This window comes from Chelonia mydas, chromosome 6, assembly GCF_015237465.2.
Source record: "Chelonia mydas isolate rCheMyd1 chromosome 6, rCheMyd1.pri.v2, whole genome shotgun sequence".
Classification (NCBI taxonomy): Eukaryota; Metazoa; Chordata; order Testudines; family Cheloniidae; genus Chelonia; species Chelonia mydas.
Genome location: NC_051246.2, coordinates 18,408,598 through 18,425,993, shown reverse-complemented (window position 1 = coordinate 18,425,993; position 17,396 = coordinate 18,408,598). Strand labels below are relative to the sequence as shown.

The window sequence follows — 17,396 nt, the reverse complement described above, 5'->3', positions numbered from 1 at the left end:
CTCCTGGCTGGCTCTTGTTAGGTGTCCTGGTAGCTCTGGCAGCGTCCTGATTTACCCCTTCTCTTGGTGTGGGTGGCGGGCTGTGGCTGGTATACTGGCCTCCCTGGTCTGGGAGGGAGATTTGGCTGCTTCCTGCCATCTAGTGGGGAATGCTTTGCATGGACCGGAGTAGTGCCAGAGGCCATAGTCAAGATCCCATTTTGCTGGGTGCTAGACAGCCCCTGCACTGGAGAGCTTCCAAGCTGAACAGACAAAGAGAGGATCATTATCCCCATTGTACAGGTGGGGAACTGAGGCACAAAGAGGGAAAGTGACTTGCCCAAGGTCTGTGGCACAGACTGGGATTGAACCTAGGTCTCAATCCAATGCCTTCGCCATAGGCCAGAATTGGAGAAGCCAGAGGATTGTCTTTCTTACGCTGCAGTTTGTATTTACTCCTCTAAGCATAGAAGGCCTCATAAACCAAAACAGGCCGTCGGCGTTTGAACCTAATGTTACTATTCCCTGTGAGCCCTGCGCTGTTAGAACAGCTGGGAACCAGACCCTTCCCCTTCCTCTGTGTCACTGTCATAAGGACTCAGCCTTAACCCCTGCTTTCTCCCTCCAGCCTCGTTTGTTGTATCTGAGTACTGGCCAATTTCCTTGAGTTTACCTGTCTGGGGACAACACAGAGACTATGACTCTTTCCAAAGGGGCTAAACAGACTTGCCCGGAAAGATGCACAATGGTCTTTTCCCAAGGTCTCTTCCTGTTAGTGAGTGGAACCAGTTCTGGTCTAAACCATGTTGCACCTTCCCAAACTGGGTTCTCTGCCAAGCCATGTGCTTAGAAAACTCCTCTGTGCAGAGCTGGGTGAAGGTCCTTGGACCAGGTGAGTTACATTGATCGTTGTGGTTTGTGAGATCCCTGGGCTGCGGCCCTTCCCTGGGTGCCTTGCTTTAGCCGCTCCTTGCCCCTTGCTTGGTGGCTGGGAAATGGGACTCTGGCTGCCCCTGGTTTAGGCCATGGGTAGTTATTCCCTAATTCTTCATTCTGGGGTTTCGTTCCAAGCAGCTGGTGCCAGAAGACAGGACACTGGGCAAATGGACCTCACCTCTGATCCAGTCTGGCTATTCCTGAGTTTCTCCAGTGAAGTGAAATCTGTCCCTGCTCTCTCCTAGCTCTGGCCCCATCTCTAACAACACCTCGGCATGTGACCCCGCCCCCTCATAGATCCAGCCCTCATGCTGGCCCTGGCTTTCCTCTGTGCTGGCCTAAGGACTGGGTCATCTCCTGGCCCCACAGCAAATCCTAGCTGTTGGTTCATGTAGCGGTGGGTCAGAGAGCCTGCATGTAACTGCAGCTGGGTGTGTCCCTGCCTGTGTGAACGCTGGTGGAAGTGTAGGACTGGGAGCGGGTCTGCAGCTTGTCACAGCACAGTGTGAGAGGGAACCCAGGCTGGTGAGTCAAAGGATTCAGTGGTCCCCAGTTCCAGTGGTACCTGTCACAGCCCTTACCCCCAAATGGCTGTGTTATGTAATTTATGGACAGCCCCCAAGCCCATCTCATGAGATACTGTTGTAAGTAACAAAACAAACTGGTCAGGAGTGAGGGGCATTCGCATAGTGGGGGATGGGGTGGGACTAGAATGGAATTGCAGTGTGGGAGCTGCAGGTCAGGGTAAGGCGGCATCAGCAGAGCTGTGTGTGGGGAGCCAGGGCTGGAAAAGCAAGAGGCTGTGGGTCAGGTTGAAGGGGCATTGGGAGAGCTGCATGTGGAGGGAGCTCTGGGCTGGCATATCAGGAGGCTGCAGATTGAGATTGGGGGCCTCAGCAGAAGATAGGTTTCAGAGTAACAGCCGTGTTAGTCTGTATTCGCAAAAAGAAAAGAAGGACTTATGGCACCTTAGCCCTGGTCTACACTAGGACTTTAGGTCGAATTTAGCAGCATTAAATCGATGTAAACCTGCACCCGTCCACACGATGAAGCCCTTTATTTCGACTTAAAGGGCTCTTAAAATCGATTTCCTTACTCCACCCCTGACAAGTGGATTAGCGCTTAAATTGGCCTTGCCGGGTCGAATTTGGGGTACTGTGGACACAATTCGACGGTATTGGCCTCCGGGAGCTATCCCAGAGTGCTCCATTTTGACCGCTCTGGACAGCACTCTTAACTCAGATGCACTGGCCAGGTAGACAGGAAAAGAACCGCGAACTTTTGAATCTCATTTCCTGTTTGGCCAGCGTGGCAAGCTGCAGGTGACCATGCAGAGCTCATCAGCAGAGGTGACCATGATGGAGTCTCAGAATCGCAAAAGAGCTCCAGCATGGACCGAACGGGAGGTACGGGATCTGATCGCTGTATGGGGAGAGGAATCCGTGCTATCAGAACTCCGTTCCAGTTTTCGAAATGCCAAAACCTTTGTCAAAATCTCCCAGGGCATGAAGGACAGAGGCCATAACAGGGACCCGAAGCAGTGCCGCGTGAAACTGAAGGAGCTGAGGCAAGCCTACCAGAAAACCAGAGAGGCGAACGGCCGCTCCGGGTCAGAGCCCCAAACATGCCTCTTCTATGATGAGCTGCATGACATTTTAGGGGGTTCAGCCACCACTACCCCAGCCGTGTTGTTTGACTCCTTCAATGGAGATGGAGGCAATACGGAAGCAGGTTTTGGGGATGAAGAAGATGATGAAGATGATGAGGTTGTAGATAGCTCACAGCAAGCAAGCGGAGAAACCGGTTTTTCCGACAGCCAGGAACTGTTTCTCACCCTGGACCTGGAGCCAGTACCCCCCGAACCCACCCAAGGCTGCCTCCTGGACCCAGCAGGCGGAGAAGGGACCTCCGGTGAGTGTACCTTTTAAAATACTATACATGGTTTAAAAGCAAGCATGTGAAAGGATTACTTTGCCCTGGCATTCGCGGCTCTCCTGGATATACTCCCAAAGCCTTTGCAAAAGGTTTCTGGGGAGGGCAGACTTATTGCGTCCTTCATGGTAGGACACTTTACCACTCCAGGCCAGTAACACGTACTCGGGAATCATTGTACAACAAAGCATTGCAGTGCATGTTTGCTGGCGTTCAAACAACATCCGTTCTTTATCTCTCTGTGTTATCCTCAGGAGAGTGAGATATAATCCATGGTCACCTGGTTGAAATAGGGTGCTTTTCTTCAGGGGACACTCAGAGGAGCCCATTCCTGCTGGGCTGTTTGCCTGCGGCTGAACAGAAATGTTCCCCGCTGTTAACCACAGGGAGGGGGGAGGGTTGAGGGGGTAGCCACGCGGTGGGGGGAGGCAAAATACGACCTTGTAACGAAAGCACATGTGCTATGAATGTAATGTTAACAGCAAGGTTTACCCTGAAAGAGTGTAGCCAGTGTTTTATAAAATGTGTCTTTTTAAATACCGCTGTCCCTTCTTTTTTCTCCACCAGCTGCATGTGTTTCAATGATCACAGGATCTTCTCCTTCCCAGAGGCTAGTGAAGATTAGAAAGAAAAAAAAACGCACTCGAGATGAAATGTTCTCCGAGCTCATGCTATCCTCCCACACTGACAGAGCACAGACGAATGCGTGGAGGCAAATAATGTCCAACTGCAGGAAAGCACAAAATGACCGGGAGGAGAGGTGGCGGGCTGAAGAGAGTAAGTGGCGGGCTGAAGAGAGGGCTGAAGCTCAAATGTGGCGGCAGCGTGATGAGAGGAGGCAGGATTCAATGCTGAGGCTGCTGGAGGACCAAACCAGTATGCTCCAGTGTATGGTTGAGCTGCAGCAAAGGCAGCTGGAGCAAAGACTGCCACTACAGCCCCTGTGTAACCAACCGCCCTCCTCCCCAAGTTCCTTAGCCTCCTCACCCAGACGCCCAAGAACGCGGTGGGGGGGCCACCGGCCAACCAGCCACTCCGCCACAGAGGATTGCCCAAAAAAAAGAAGGCTGTCATTCAATAAATTTTAAAGTTGTAAACTTTTAAAGTGCTGTGTGGCATTTTCCTTCCCTCCTCCACCACCCCTCCTGGGCTACCTTGGTAGTCATCCCCCTATTTGTGTGATGAATGAATAAAGAATGCATGAATGTGAAGCAACAATGACTTTATTGCCTCTGCAAGCGGTGATCGAAGGCAGGAGGAGAGGGTGGTTAGCTTACAGGGAAGTAGAGTGAACCAAGGGGCGGGGGGTTTCATCAAGGAAACAAACAGAACTTTCACACCGTAGCCTGGCCAGTCATGAAACTGGTTTTCAAAGCTTCTCTGATGCGTACCGCGCCCTCCTGTGCTCTTCTAACTGCCCTGGTGTCTGGCTGCGCGTAACCAGCAGCCAGGCGATTTGCCTCAACCTCCCACCCCGCCATAAACGTCTCCCCCTTACTCTCACAGATATTGTGGAGCACACAGCAAGCAGTAATAACAGTGGGAATATTGGTTTCGCTGAGGTCTAAGCGAGTCAGTAAACTGCGCCAGCGCGCCTTTAAACGTCCAAATGCACATTCTACCACCATTCTGCACTTGCTCAGCCTGTAGTTGAACAGCTCCTGACTACTGTCCAGGCTGCCTGTGTATGGCTTCATGAGCCATGGCATTAAGGGGTAGGCTGGGTCCCCAAGGATACATATAGGCATTTCAACATCCCCAACAGTTATTTTCTGGTCTGGGAATAAAGTCCCTTCTTGCAGCTTTTGAAACAGACCAGAGTTCCTGAAGATGCGAGCGTCATGTACCTTTCCCGGCCATCCCACGTTGATGTTGGTGAAACGCCCCTTGTGATCCACCAGAGCTTGCAGCACTATTGAAAAGTATCCCTTGCGGTTTATGTACTCGGCGGCTTGGTGCTCCGGTGCCAAGATAGGGATATGGGTTCCGTCTATGGCCCCACCACAGTTAGGGAATCCCATTGCAGCAAAGCCATCCACTATGACCTGCACATTTCCCAGGGTCACTACCCTTGATATCAGCAGATCTTTGATTGCGTGGGTTACTTGCATCACAGCAGCCCCAACAGTAGATTTGCCCACTCCAAATTGATTCCCAACTGACCGGTAGCTGTCTGGCGTTGCAAGCTTCCACAGGGCTATCGCCACTCGCTTCTCAACTGTGAGGGCTGCTCTCATCTTGGTATTCATGCGCTTCAGGGCAGGGGAAAGCAAGTCACAAAGTTCCATGAAAGTGCCCTTGAAAGTTTCGCAGCCACTGGGAATCGTCCCAGACCTGCAACACTATGCGGTCCCACCAGTCTGTGCTTGCTTCCCGAGCCCAGAATCGGCGTTCCACAGCATGAACCTGCCCCATTAGCACCATGATGCATGCATTGGCAGGGCCCATGCTTTCAGAGAAATCTGTGTCCATGTCCTGATCACTCACGTGACCGCGCTGACGTCGCCTCCTCGCCCGGTATCGCTTTGCCAGGTTCTGGTGCTGCATATACTGCTGGATAATGCGTGTGGTGTTTAATGTGCTCCTAATTGCCAAAGTGAGCTGAGCGGCCTCCATGCTTGCCTTGGTATGGCATCCGCACAGAAAAAAGGCGCGGAATGATTGTCTGCCGTTGCTCTGACGGAGGGAGGGGCGACTGACGACACGGCTTACAGGGTTGGCTTCAGGGAGCTAAAATCAACAAAGGGGGTGGCTTTACATCAAGGAGTATTTCAGGCAGGACTTCACGGAGGGTTCCAATAAGAAATGGTGCACCTAAGTTATTGTTCTTATTGGAACAAGGAGGTTAGCCTGGCCTCTGATTGATACATGGCTAGATTTACCTCGCTGCACCTTCTCTGTGAGTGACTGCAGTGTGACCTAGAGAAATGAGTCCCCTAGATGGGGGAGGAGGCAAATGAGTACAAAACAAATCTGGTCTATTTCTTGTTTTGATCCACTCCATCTATCTTTTACATCTTTGGCTGGCAGCAGACGGTGCAGAAGGACTGCATGCCATCCACATCTCATGGCTGCCTGGCAGAAGATGATGCAATAGGACTGCTAGCAATCCGTACTGCCTGCCTGCTCACCATAAGACGGTTCAATAGGACTGACTGCAGGACTAAAGAGAATGACCTGGTCAAGTCACTCCAAATTTAGTCCCTGCGCCCATGTCTGCCCAGGCGCTCCCAGCCGACGTGGCCAGGAGCACCTCGGACATGACGAGGACGGCTACCAGTCGTACTGTACCGTCTGCTGCCAGAAGGCAATGGGTTGCTGCTACTGTGTAGCAATGCCGTACCGCATCTGCCAGCACCCAGGAGACATACGGTGATGGTTACCTGAGCGGGCTCCATGCTTGCCGTGGTATGGCGTCTGCACAGGTAACTCAGGAAAAAAGGCGCGAAACGATTGTCTGCCCTTGCTTTCACGGAGGGAGGGAGGGAAGGGGGGCCTGACGATATGTACCCAGAACCACCCGCGACAATGTTTTAGCCCCATCAGGCATTGGGATCTCAACCCAGAATTCCAATGGGCAGCGGAGACTGTGGGAACTGTGGGATACCTACCCACAGTGCAACGCTCCGGAAGTCGACGCTAGCCTCGGTACTGTGGAAGCACTGCGCCGAGTTAATGCACTTAATGCACTTAGAGCATTTTCTGTGGGGACACACACACTCGAATATATAAAACTGATTTCTAAAAAACCGACTTCTATAAATTCGACCTTATTCCGTAGTGTAGACGTACCCTTAGAGACTAACCAATTTATTTGAGCATAAGCTTTTGTGAGCTACAGCTAACTTCATCGGATGCATACTTGCATAATGACTTAGCCACTCCAAGTCTCTATTCAAGCCTAAGTTAATTGTATCCAATTTGCAAATGAATTCCAATTCAGCAGTCTCTCGCTGCAGTCTGGTTTGAAGTTTTTTTGTTGTAATATCACAACTTTCATGTCTGTAATTGTGTGACCAGAGAGATTGAAGTGTTCTCCGACTGATATATGAATGTTATAATTCTTGACATCTGATTTGTGTCCATTTATTCTTTTACGTAGAGCATCTTGTGTCTTTGGTGTTTTTTCCTCTCCCTTTTTCTGTTTGCCTTGTTTTGTCACCTGTAATTGCCAACCTGTGGAGGAGAATACAACTGCAGCAACAAAGTACCTCTTACATGCTATGTTCCCTTCCTGCCTCCTCATCGGTGGAATGTGGGTCACCCCGCCCACCAGAGAGAAACAATTCACTACAATGCTCTTATAGTCCTTTATTCTACTGTTGGTAAGATTAGAGACGAGAGGGTGAGTTTGGGGTGGGGAATAGTGTGTGTCCATTTAGGTCCCAGCAGCAATAAGGGTCACTAGACTGACTCGCATTGTTGGGGCTCTGGAGAAACAGATACTCTCCGGGGTCAGGGTTCCATGGCAGTGTCCCGGGGATGGCACTGTGTTCATGCCACGGGGGCCAGGCCCACCTAGTTGTTGGCCCTGTCGAAGACAACGTAGTACTGGCGGATGAAGACATCTCCGAGGATCCAGAGGTCTCCAGAGGTGGTGGGGAGGTCGATGCCTTCAAAACTGGGAGATCAAGAGCCTGAGTTCTGCACTAAGATAAAATGGGACATGGGTTATTGGGCTGGAACTTCAATGACCCTTGAGTTATTATCCTGCAGGGAGTGCACATGCCTGCACCTGCACCATCTTGGGATGGGATCTCACCACTGCTCCCAAGCTAAGGAGCGTTAGCCTGGGTCAGGCCTTGGCTTGGAGACTTTAAGGGACAGCTTGGGGATGCAAGCAGTGGGGTTGGTGAGTGATGCCTGGATGCTCACAGGTATTTAGGGGCATAACTCCCATTGAGGTACCTTTGTGGATCTGGGCCTCAGTACAGTCCCAGTGCTTCATCCTGAGGCTAAGGGGTGCAGCCTGTGAACTGGGAAGAAAAGCAAGGCCCTGATCACTTCTTTTCATCCCTTGAGGAGGCAAAGCGCGCTCTCTCCAGACTCCTGGCCAGATTCCAAAGGGAGCGATTACATTCTGCCACCAGAAATCCTGCTGTGATTATAAGTGGATTTGGGCTTCCCCACTGCCTGTCCAACCTACCAGCTGGTGTTGCTGTGTGCTGTTAAAGCAGCTTGCCTGTTCCTCCCCAGCAGGGAGCAAACTCTTATCATGGGGAAGGAACATCCTTCCTGATGCCCAGATGCCCGTGCCCTGGAGCACGAGGCAGTGATCTCTCTTGATCTAGCCTCCCAGCTTGGGTAGCTGCACATTTAATTCTCTCCTAGCCCCGTAAGGCCCCTGCCCTGGTGATCTCCTACAGTGGCCAGCTCTACAGGCTGCCTCGCTGCTCTTGCAGTATGTCACTTTCACTGTGGGCCTGCCTTGATCTTGACCATCCCTCCCCCTGGATCCGTTTGTGGGAAGAGCTCTCTGCCGCCCCACTCTCATACTGGGAACAGACTCTGAGCTGCATCTCAGTGATGCTCCTGCAGGCCCATGCCGGCTGTGCAGGGGGCAATTGCCAGCATGCTCAGTGCAATGGCCTCAGGCACAAGCCTTCGCTAAGAGGCCCCGAGGCGGCTTTCTCAGCAGGACACTCACATCAGTGATGTAGGTACTGGTGGGCAGAGGGAACTCGATGCCGTTGATGGTGAAGACGATGTTGGGCAGGCTGCTCATGGCACTGCAGCTGATCTGCAGGGAGGGAGGCAACACACAGAGGAAAGGTTAGACACGTCTCGGGCACTAGGTTCTCCAGTGAGACAGATGGAGCATCACATCCATGTGTAGCAGACACCTCTAGAAGCATCTCTCCCTTCTCCCTGCCCTTACCGTGCCATTGCTGGTGCCAATGTAGGAGTTGATGTTGGAGATGCTAGTAGAGGGCCCAGCCAGCAGAGAAGTGCCAGTGTCAATGATAGCCTGGCAGCCACCAGAGCAAGCGATGGTCTCTCCGTTCATGGTGATGCTGGAAGAGAGAGAGTCAGGGGGAACGTTCCCATTAACGCTCCTGATCTCATTTCCACTCAGCCCATGAGCCAGCAGTGAGAGGTCTGCAGGGTGGAGCTGCCTCTCACCCCGCCCCCCACCCTCCTTGCTACAACTGCCAAGAACTTTCCCCTGATGTTTCAGCCTCAACCTTCTTGGCTATTGCCCATCGCTCATCGTCCTACAACCTTCTGGGACTGTGACCGATCTAGCCTGGGGGTCACAATCGGAGGTCAAGGGGTTGTGCCCTCCCTGCCCTGTACTTTATTGCTAAGCAGAGTGGGCCAGATGAGGGTTCCTGGTGTGGACGAGGTGGAGAACCACTGATCTAACCTTCTCACTGGTGAGCTCCTTTCCTATAGCTCCAAGGAAGGCGTGATTCTGACTCCCTTGTCTCTTGTCTTGTCTAGACTCTGTAATTTGAGCTTCCCCAGGCTCCCGCATGCATCTCCTTTTGCCTGTCTCCTCAAGGTGGCCGATGAAGGGGAAGGACCAAGGGGTGGGAGACACCTGTCCATGGTGATTTGCCAGTAAGTCTCAGCAGAGAGAGGGATCTAGTTGAGGTTCCCAGAGTAGTAAGATGAGTCGATGCCACCAAACATCACAAAGCTCCCGCTCTGGTCGTCCCTAGAGAAGGGAGAGGGGAGAGTCGAAGCAGATGTATGAATGGCTGGCTGGCAAGTCAATAGCAAACGCTCTGTCTGAACTTAATAATGGCCATACTGGGTCAGACCAAAGGTCCATCTAGCCCAGTATCCTGTCTTTCGACAGTGGCCAATGCCAGGTGCCCCAGAGGGAATGAACAGAACTGAATCAACAAGTCATCCATCCTCTGTTGCCATTCCCAGCTTCTGGCAAACAGAGGCTAGGGACACCATCCCTGCCCATCCTGGCTAATAGCCATTGATGGACCTATCCTCCATGAACTTATCGAGTTCCTTTTTGAACCCTTCCCTATTAGAGAAAGCCGCAGCTGGGCAGTGCTGGGATACATCAGTGTCTAGTAGCGGTGAAAGGACATGACGGTTGTCTGGGCGGGGCACCTCTACCCCTACTTTGATAACTGTCTCTTGCCAGGTCTCAAAAGCTAAGCAGGGCTGGGCCTGCCCTAAAATTGGATGAGAGACCTCCAAGGAAAGGCCCAGGTGTTTGAGGCAGTGGTGGCAGGTGCTGCTGTTCCCTCTGAGTCAGTACTGAGCAGTCTGGTGTTAGAAGGTGATGAGCCAGGGAGTCATGTGGGTGACGTGGGGCACTTCCCCCCCAGGAGTCAGTCTTATACTGATGACCTGCAGTGGGTGTAGAGAGGACCCTGGTGCTTTAATGTAATCGTTAGAGGCACTAGTGTTTACTTCTGCTCCCAAAATGTACATCACCAGCATGGAATGGCTGCCTTGTTCCACCCGAGATCGCTGTGTTTTGGGAATTCTGATGCAAACATTGCAGGGCTCACTGAATGTGAGAGGTGCTGAATCTCATTGCAGCAGATGGGCTGTTTCCAGCCCTGATTTACGAGCTCAGGTAGATGGAGGAGAGGTACTGGAACACCAAACCCTCGTTCATCATGTTGTCAAAGACGGGGGTGGCTCCAGAGGAGGAGCTGCTGGGGAAGGCCAGACCCAGGATCCCATCAAAGGGGGAGTAGTAGAGGAAGGAGCCGGGCTTGGTCTCGCTCAGGCCAAAGATCTGACTGGTGTCCACAATGCCTCCAACCTTAGAGGAGGGATGGGGATAATCAGACACACGCTACACCCTGGGAGAAGCTGCCAAGTCTACCTTAGAGTCTTTACAGCGTGCAAGTTCTCAGAGGCTACCATGCCCTGAACTGTGCTCTCTCCCCCATGATTGGCTTCATTGTCTCTTCTCTTCCCTTTCTCTATTCCTATCTCCCAGTTTACAGCTAGTGGAGTTCCTGCTTTAGCTTTGCAGATGCATCCTGTCCTTCGAATTCCTAATCATTTCCCTTCTCTGCTCCAGGGGCTTTGATCCTTTCTTGTGATTTACCTGGACGGTGTCGTAGCCCAGGATTCCAGTCATGCTGCCGGTGCCATACTGGATGGAGACGTCCTCACTGGTGGCCTCGTAGGTGGAGGAGTCTGATGGGTTGAAGCGACTGTGGTCTTCTGCAAGTACAGAAGAGTCAAATGGTCACAGACCGACACTTGTAACTCTCCCCATGTGTTGTATGGGAGACCAGTGAGGCTGTGAATTCTTTGGTGGGGGGAGGGTGCTTGTGCACTGCAGTGCTCAGCATTGCAATGCCTAGGTCCCGTTGTGAATCTAGCTCCTGGGCTTCCTAGAAACCATTCCCCTCCTCTGACACTGTACAACTGGACAATCCACAGACAGTGGAAGGAAACCTATTCATATCTGGCTTCCACGGTAGCTGGAAACTGATGATTTTTTTAATTTAAAAAAAATCTGATTTTTAACAATGTAAATACATTTTTCTTTTAAAAAATACTACTTTAAAATTAAAGTTTAAATTATGACAACATCTGTGCAAGTCTAAACTTACTAAAATCTATTAAAATCAGTTAAATTAAATAAAAAATTACTATTAAGTAGTGCATATTTGTTGCTGAAGTTTTAAAGATAGACCACTGAACTGGTGGATTTCACTGGCTCAGCAGCTGGAACTAGACTTGGTTGAAGTGCTAAACCAGCTTTTCACAGCAGTAGCCTCTTCCGCAGGTGCAGAGAGAATATTTTCTTCATGTCAGTTCATACAGCTAGTTCAGTTCACTGACTAGTTCATTCTAACTTAAGAAATTGACTGGGAGTTATAAAAGCAAGACAGCTTGTTTTCCTTTCCCAGTAAAAAGTAAGTGTGAGAGGATGAAATCTAAAATCTTGGAAGGACATGGTGACCAGAAACAATCAGTTTAATTCACTGACTACACATAAGAACATAAGAATGGCCCTACTGGGTCAGACCAAGGGTCCATCTAGCCCAGTATCCTGTATTCCGACAGTGGCCAGTGCCAGGTGCCCCAGACTGAATGAACAGAACAGGTAATCATCAAATGATCCATCCCCTGTCGCTCATTCCCAGCTTCTGGCCAACAGAGGCTAGGGACACCATTCCTGCCCATCCTGGCTTATAGCTATTGATGGACCTATCCTCCATGAATTTATCTAGTTCTTTTTTGAACCCTGTTATGGTCTTGGTCTTCACAACATCCTCTGGCAAGGAGTTCCACAGGTTCACTGTACATTGTGTGAAAAAATACTTCCTTTTATATGTTTTAAACCTGCTGCCTATTAATTCCATTTGGTGATCCCTAGTTCTTGTGTTATGAGAAGTAGTAAACAACACTCTCTTATCTCCTTTCTCTACACCAGTCATGATTTTATAGACCTCAATCATATCTCCCCATAGCTGTCTCTTTTCCAAGCTGAAAAGTCCCAGTCTTATTAATCTCTCCTCATACGGAAGCTGTTCCATACCCCTGATCATTTTTGTTGCTGTTTTCTGAACCTTTTGCAATTCCAATATATGTTTTTTGAGATGGGGCAACCACATCTGCACACAGTATTCAAGATGTGGGCGTACCATGGATTTATATAGTGGCAATGTGATATTTTCTGTCCTATTATCTATCCCTTTCTTAATTATTCCCAGCATTCTGGTCTCTTTTTTGACTGCCACTGCACATTGAGTGGATGTTTTCAGAGAACTATCCACAATGACTCCAAGATCTCTTTCTTGAGAGGTAACAGCTAATTTAGACCCCATCATTTTATATGTATAGTTGGCATCATGCTTTCCAATGTGCATTACTTTGCATTTATCAACATTAAATTTCATCTGCCATTTTGTTGCCCAGTCACCCAGGTTTAAGAGATCCTTTTCTAGCTCTTCGCAGCCTGCCTGGGTCTTAACTATCTTTAGTAGTTTTGTATCATCTTTAGATTTTGCCACCTCACTGTTTACCCCTTTTTCCAGATCACGTTTGAATATGTTGAATAGGACTGGTCCCAGAACAGACCCCTGGGGGACACCACTTTTTACCTCTCTCCATTCTGAAAACTGACCATTTATACCTACCCTCTGTTTCCTATCTTTTAACCAGTTACCAATCCATGAGAGTACCTGCCCTTTTATCCCGTGGCAGCTTCCTTTGCATAAGAGCCTCTGCTGAGGAACCTTGTCAAAGGCTTTCTGAAAATCTAAGTGCACTATATCCACTGGATCCCCTTGGTCCACATGCTTGTTGACCCCCGCAAAGAGTTCTAGTAGATTGGTGAGGCATAGTTTCCCTTTACTAATACCATGTTGACTCTTCCTCAGTAAATTATGTACATCTATGTCTGACAATATTGTTCTTTATGATCGTTTCAACCAGTTTGCCCAGTACTGAAGTCAGGCTTATAGGCCTGTAATTGCCAGGATCACCTCTGGAGCCCTTTTTAAAAATTGGCGTCACATTAGCTATCCTCCAGTCCTCTGGTACAGAAGCTGATTTAAATGCTAGGTTACAGACTACAGTTAGTAGTTCTGCAATTTCACATTTGAGCTCCTTCAGAACTCTTGGGTGAATACCATCTGGTCCTGTTGACTTATTGCTCTTTAATTTATCAATTTGTTCTAAAACCTCCTCTAATGATACCTCAATCTGGGACAGTTCCTCAGATCTTTCACCTAAAAAGAATGGCTCAGGTCTGGGAATCACCCTCACATCCTCAGCTGTGAAGACTGATGCAAAGAATTCATTTAGTTTCTCCACAATGGCCTTATTGACAACACTTCCTTTGTTTAATACATTGTTAATTTTAAATGCAAATTGTTTTAATAAACTTTTTTCTTAGCTATCCAGCGAATTTAAGGTCATTTTATTTTACTAATAATTTTTAAAAACTTTTTTTTTTTTCATTTTCAATCAAATTCCAATTACCATGTAAAGGTGAACACATACTTCAAGTAACAAGATTAGTCAGGTAGCAAAATTAAAAATGCATCCTTCACCATTTTCTCATAATTAAAAAATGTACAAATAAATGTATGTTAAGGTCTATAAGTGGTTACACTCAATATATACAGATTTATTTCTCTTCTTGATTAGAAAGAGGAAGTATCAATTTTAGGGTAAAAGCTATAATTAGTTGCAAATCAAGGTGTTTTAATGGTTACCAACAAAAAACAACTTCCTGCAGGAAAATAACTAAAAACTACAAATGCAAAGCAAGATTAAAATCCGTGATTTCAGTCAAGGTTTCCTCATTGCTGATTTAAATCTCTCTGATTTCAATCAAACCACCCAGATGGCGTGTCAAGGCAAGAGGTGTTGCAGGTAACTTACTGCAGGCTCGGCTGGAACAGTACACAGAGGGCACCTAGAGGTTGGAGGAGCCGGTGTCGAAGAGGACAGAGAAATCCTGGGCTGGGGTGCTGATGGAAACGGTTCCAAATACTCGATCTGCCAAAGCAAGGCAAAGAACGATGTATCTGTGCAGGAGGTGATTGCCTCTGATTTCATGCAGCTAAGCAATGCAAGGCTTGGTGTGTAGCTGGATGGGTGACTGATAGGTTAAAGGCTAGTGCTTGGGTTGGGGCTGGCAGCTCATCAATCAGCTGACATGGTAACAAACAGCTTCTTTTGCGGAGGGCTAGCTCAGTGGTTTGAGCATTGGCGTGCTAAACCCAGGGTTGTGAGTTCAATCCTTGAGGGGGCCATTTAGGGATCTGGGGCAAAAATTGGGGATTGGTCCTGCTTTGAGCAGGGGGTTGGACTAGATGACCTCCTGAGGTCCCTTCCAACCTTGATATTCTATGATTCTAAAGAGAGGGAACAATTTCCATCCAAGGGCTAGATCCTCAGCTGGTGTAAACCGGCATAGTTCCACCAGCTGATTTACAGCAGTTGAGGATTGGGCTACGGTGGCCTTGCTAAAGGCTCAGCCTGAGCTGCTGTTTCTCTGCCATCACTTTACCCAGCAGGGCTCCTAGGACCTGCTGGCATCTGATGCACAGAGTTGTTTATCTCCAGTTTCCATCAATCTCAGTGTATTGGAAGCGGGGAGCCAGCAGACCTGGGAGTTCTATTCCCAGGGCTCTTCTTAATCCCATCCAATCACAGCTGGGGGCTGGATGGCCCAGCATGGGGGCTGGGGAAGGTTCTTGGCAGCAGCAAGGGAAGTGCTTGGTTGGAAGCAGATGGGTGGGGGAGTGGGTTGGGGCACTTTTGGGAAGAGAGAGAGATCAGCTGTTGGCAGAGGAATGGGAAGCTTTGATGAGGAGAGGGAGGCTTCAAGACCTGCTCTCCTGCCATACTCATGTCCATGCAGTTTGTTAGGAGCTTGCTGGCATCCTCGTTGGTCAGGCTGGGGAAATACTTGGAGGCCAGGTTGTAAGGGTGTTTCTTCAGGAAATCCTCCAGCAAGCCATGTTCCTTAAGGTTCTGCCTCAGGGATTTCCCCTTTCTCAGGGAGACCCTAATCAACAAGGGTGGGGAGAGAGACTGATCAATAAGAAATAAACAATAGACAAGCCTTGTGTTCAGGGAATACCGTGCAGTCCGGCTCTTACACTGCACGGAGACCCCTTTTTATAGCTGGGATTAGCACAGGGTTTAGGTGGGTTGGGTGACCAGTGCATTAAAAGTCAGTGTGAGTTGGGCATATAATTCCCGCAGGACACTTGGAAACTCCTGGCCCATGTGTAACTAGCACTGAGAGGGCCTAGTATGCTGGGAGCTGTACTAATACATTGTATAAGACAGTCCCCTGTCCTATAGATCTTACTGATGAAATAGACAAGGTGGACAAAGGACATATGTTCATTTTTATCCAGAGAACTGAGGCCCAGAGAGACTCAGTCACTAGGTCACACAATGAGTCTGTGGTAGAGCTGGAAATGAACCTAGATTTTTCCAAATCCTGTTCCAGTATTGTAACCATAAGCCCATCCTTCCTCATACCTCTGCTATGCCATGCAGCCAAGGGGTAGTTCCCACCTGCTGCCTATTAAAGAATGAAGTATTGAGGAGAGAGATGTAGGAGCTGCTGCTGCTGCTAAGGGAACATTGCTCTGTAGAAACCTGAGCTCAGAATCCCAATGTTTCTTGTTCCCCCCTGCACTCACTTTGTCACCCGGCACTGAGAAAGCACCACCAGACGGAGGAGCAGAAGCCACTTCATGATGTCCCTGTTCACCCAAACTGGTGGGGAAAGGAAAGTGTGAGTGCTAAATGCAGCGCAACGCCGGGATGCTGCTCCTTATATGCACATAGTGCAGAGCCTTTCCTATCCCATTAGTAACCCTGATAAGAAATGCAAACCTTCCTGGTAAGATTGTCCAAGATGTCCTTGAAAGAAAGGTCTGGAGAACACTCCAAGTTCACAGATCTCCACCTTCACTTGGCAGTGACCTGAAAATGGGGGCATCTTCTAGAGGGAAGGGGTGAGAGTTAGGGGAGGTTTCCCGGCTAAGCTTTGAAAAGAAATGATGCTGGGTTGTTTTAAAGAGCAAACAGGAGGCACAGAGGAATTGGAATGGGATATAGAGATATTCACCTCTAGGTCACTCATTCCAGTTTGGCTCCCAGTTGTAAAACAGCCATGTAGTGGGAACTGGTGTCTCTATGGGAACTGAGATATGAAGTTTTACACCTCTAGCTCATTAGTATGAATCTGAGCTCAGGTCAGCGCAAGGAGCTGAAGTTAGTGGACAGGGAAATAGGATGTATGGCATGGTACGGTCTGAGTAACTGGTTGACTCAGAGGATATGGAGCCGTTCACCTCTACTGCACTGGTCCAGCTCACTCAGTTCAATAGAAAAAGTCTTTGTCACCTGACAGTTTGTGGATGAAATATGCTGATGGTCTTTGTGAATTTCCTAGTGACACATGTCAGCGAAGGAAAGGATCAGGTGTGAGGACTCGGTTTGGGTGTGGGTAGATGAATGGCTGAATCTAGCTGGCAGCTGGTATCAAGTGGAGTGCCCCTGGGGTCGGTTTTTTTCAACATCTTCATTAATTATTTGGATGATGGGACGGATTGCACCCTCAGCAAGTTTGAAGATTACACGAAACTGTGGGGAGAGGTAGATACTCTGGAGTGTAGGAATAGGGTCCAGAGTGACCTAGACAAATTGGAGGATTGGGCCAAAAGAAATCTGATGAGGTTCAACAAGGACAAGTGCAGAGTCCTGCACTTAGGACGGAAGAATCCCATGCACTGCTACAGGCTGGGGACTGACTGGCTAACCGGCAGTTCTGCAGAAAAGGACCTGGGGATTACAGTGGATGAGAAGCTGGATATAAATCAACAGTGTGCCCTTGTTGCCAAGAAAGCTAATGGCATATTGGGCTGCATTAGTAGGAGCATTGCCAGTATATCGATGGAAGTGCTATTCCCCTCTATTCGGTACGGGTGAGGCCACATCTGGAGTATTGCGTTAGGGGAGGTGGTGGAATCTCCATCCATAGAGATTTTTAAGGCCCGGCTTGACAAAGCCCTGGCTGGTATGATTTAGTTGGGGTTGGTCCTGCTTTGAGTAGTGGGTTGGACTAGATG

General features: G+C 49.1%; 1 pseudogene; it reads right to left on the bottom strand.

The window, feature by feature from the left end:
* Nucleotides 1-7,341: 7,341 nt before the first annotated feature.
* LOC119566519 lies at nt 7,342-16,018 on the bottom strand (annotated as a pseudogene).
* Between the last annotated feature and the right edge of the window lie 1,378 nt (nt 16,019-17,396).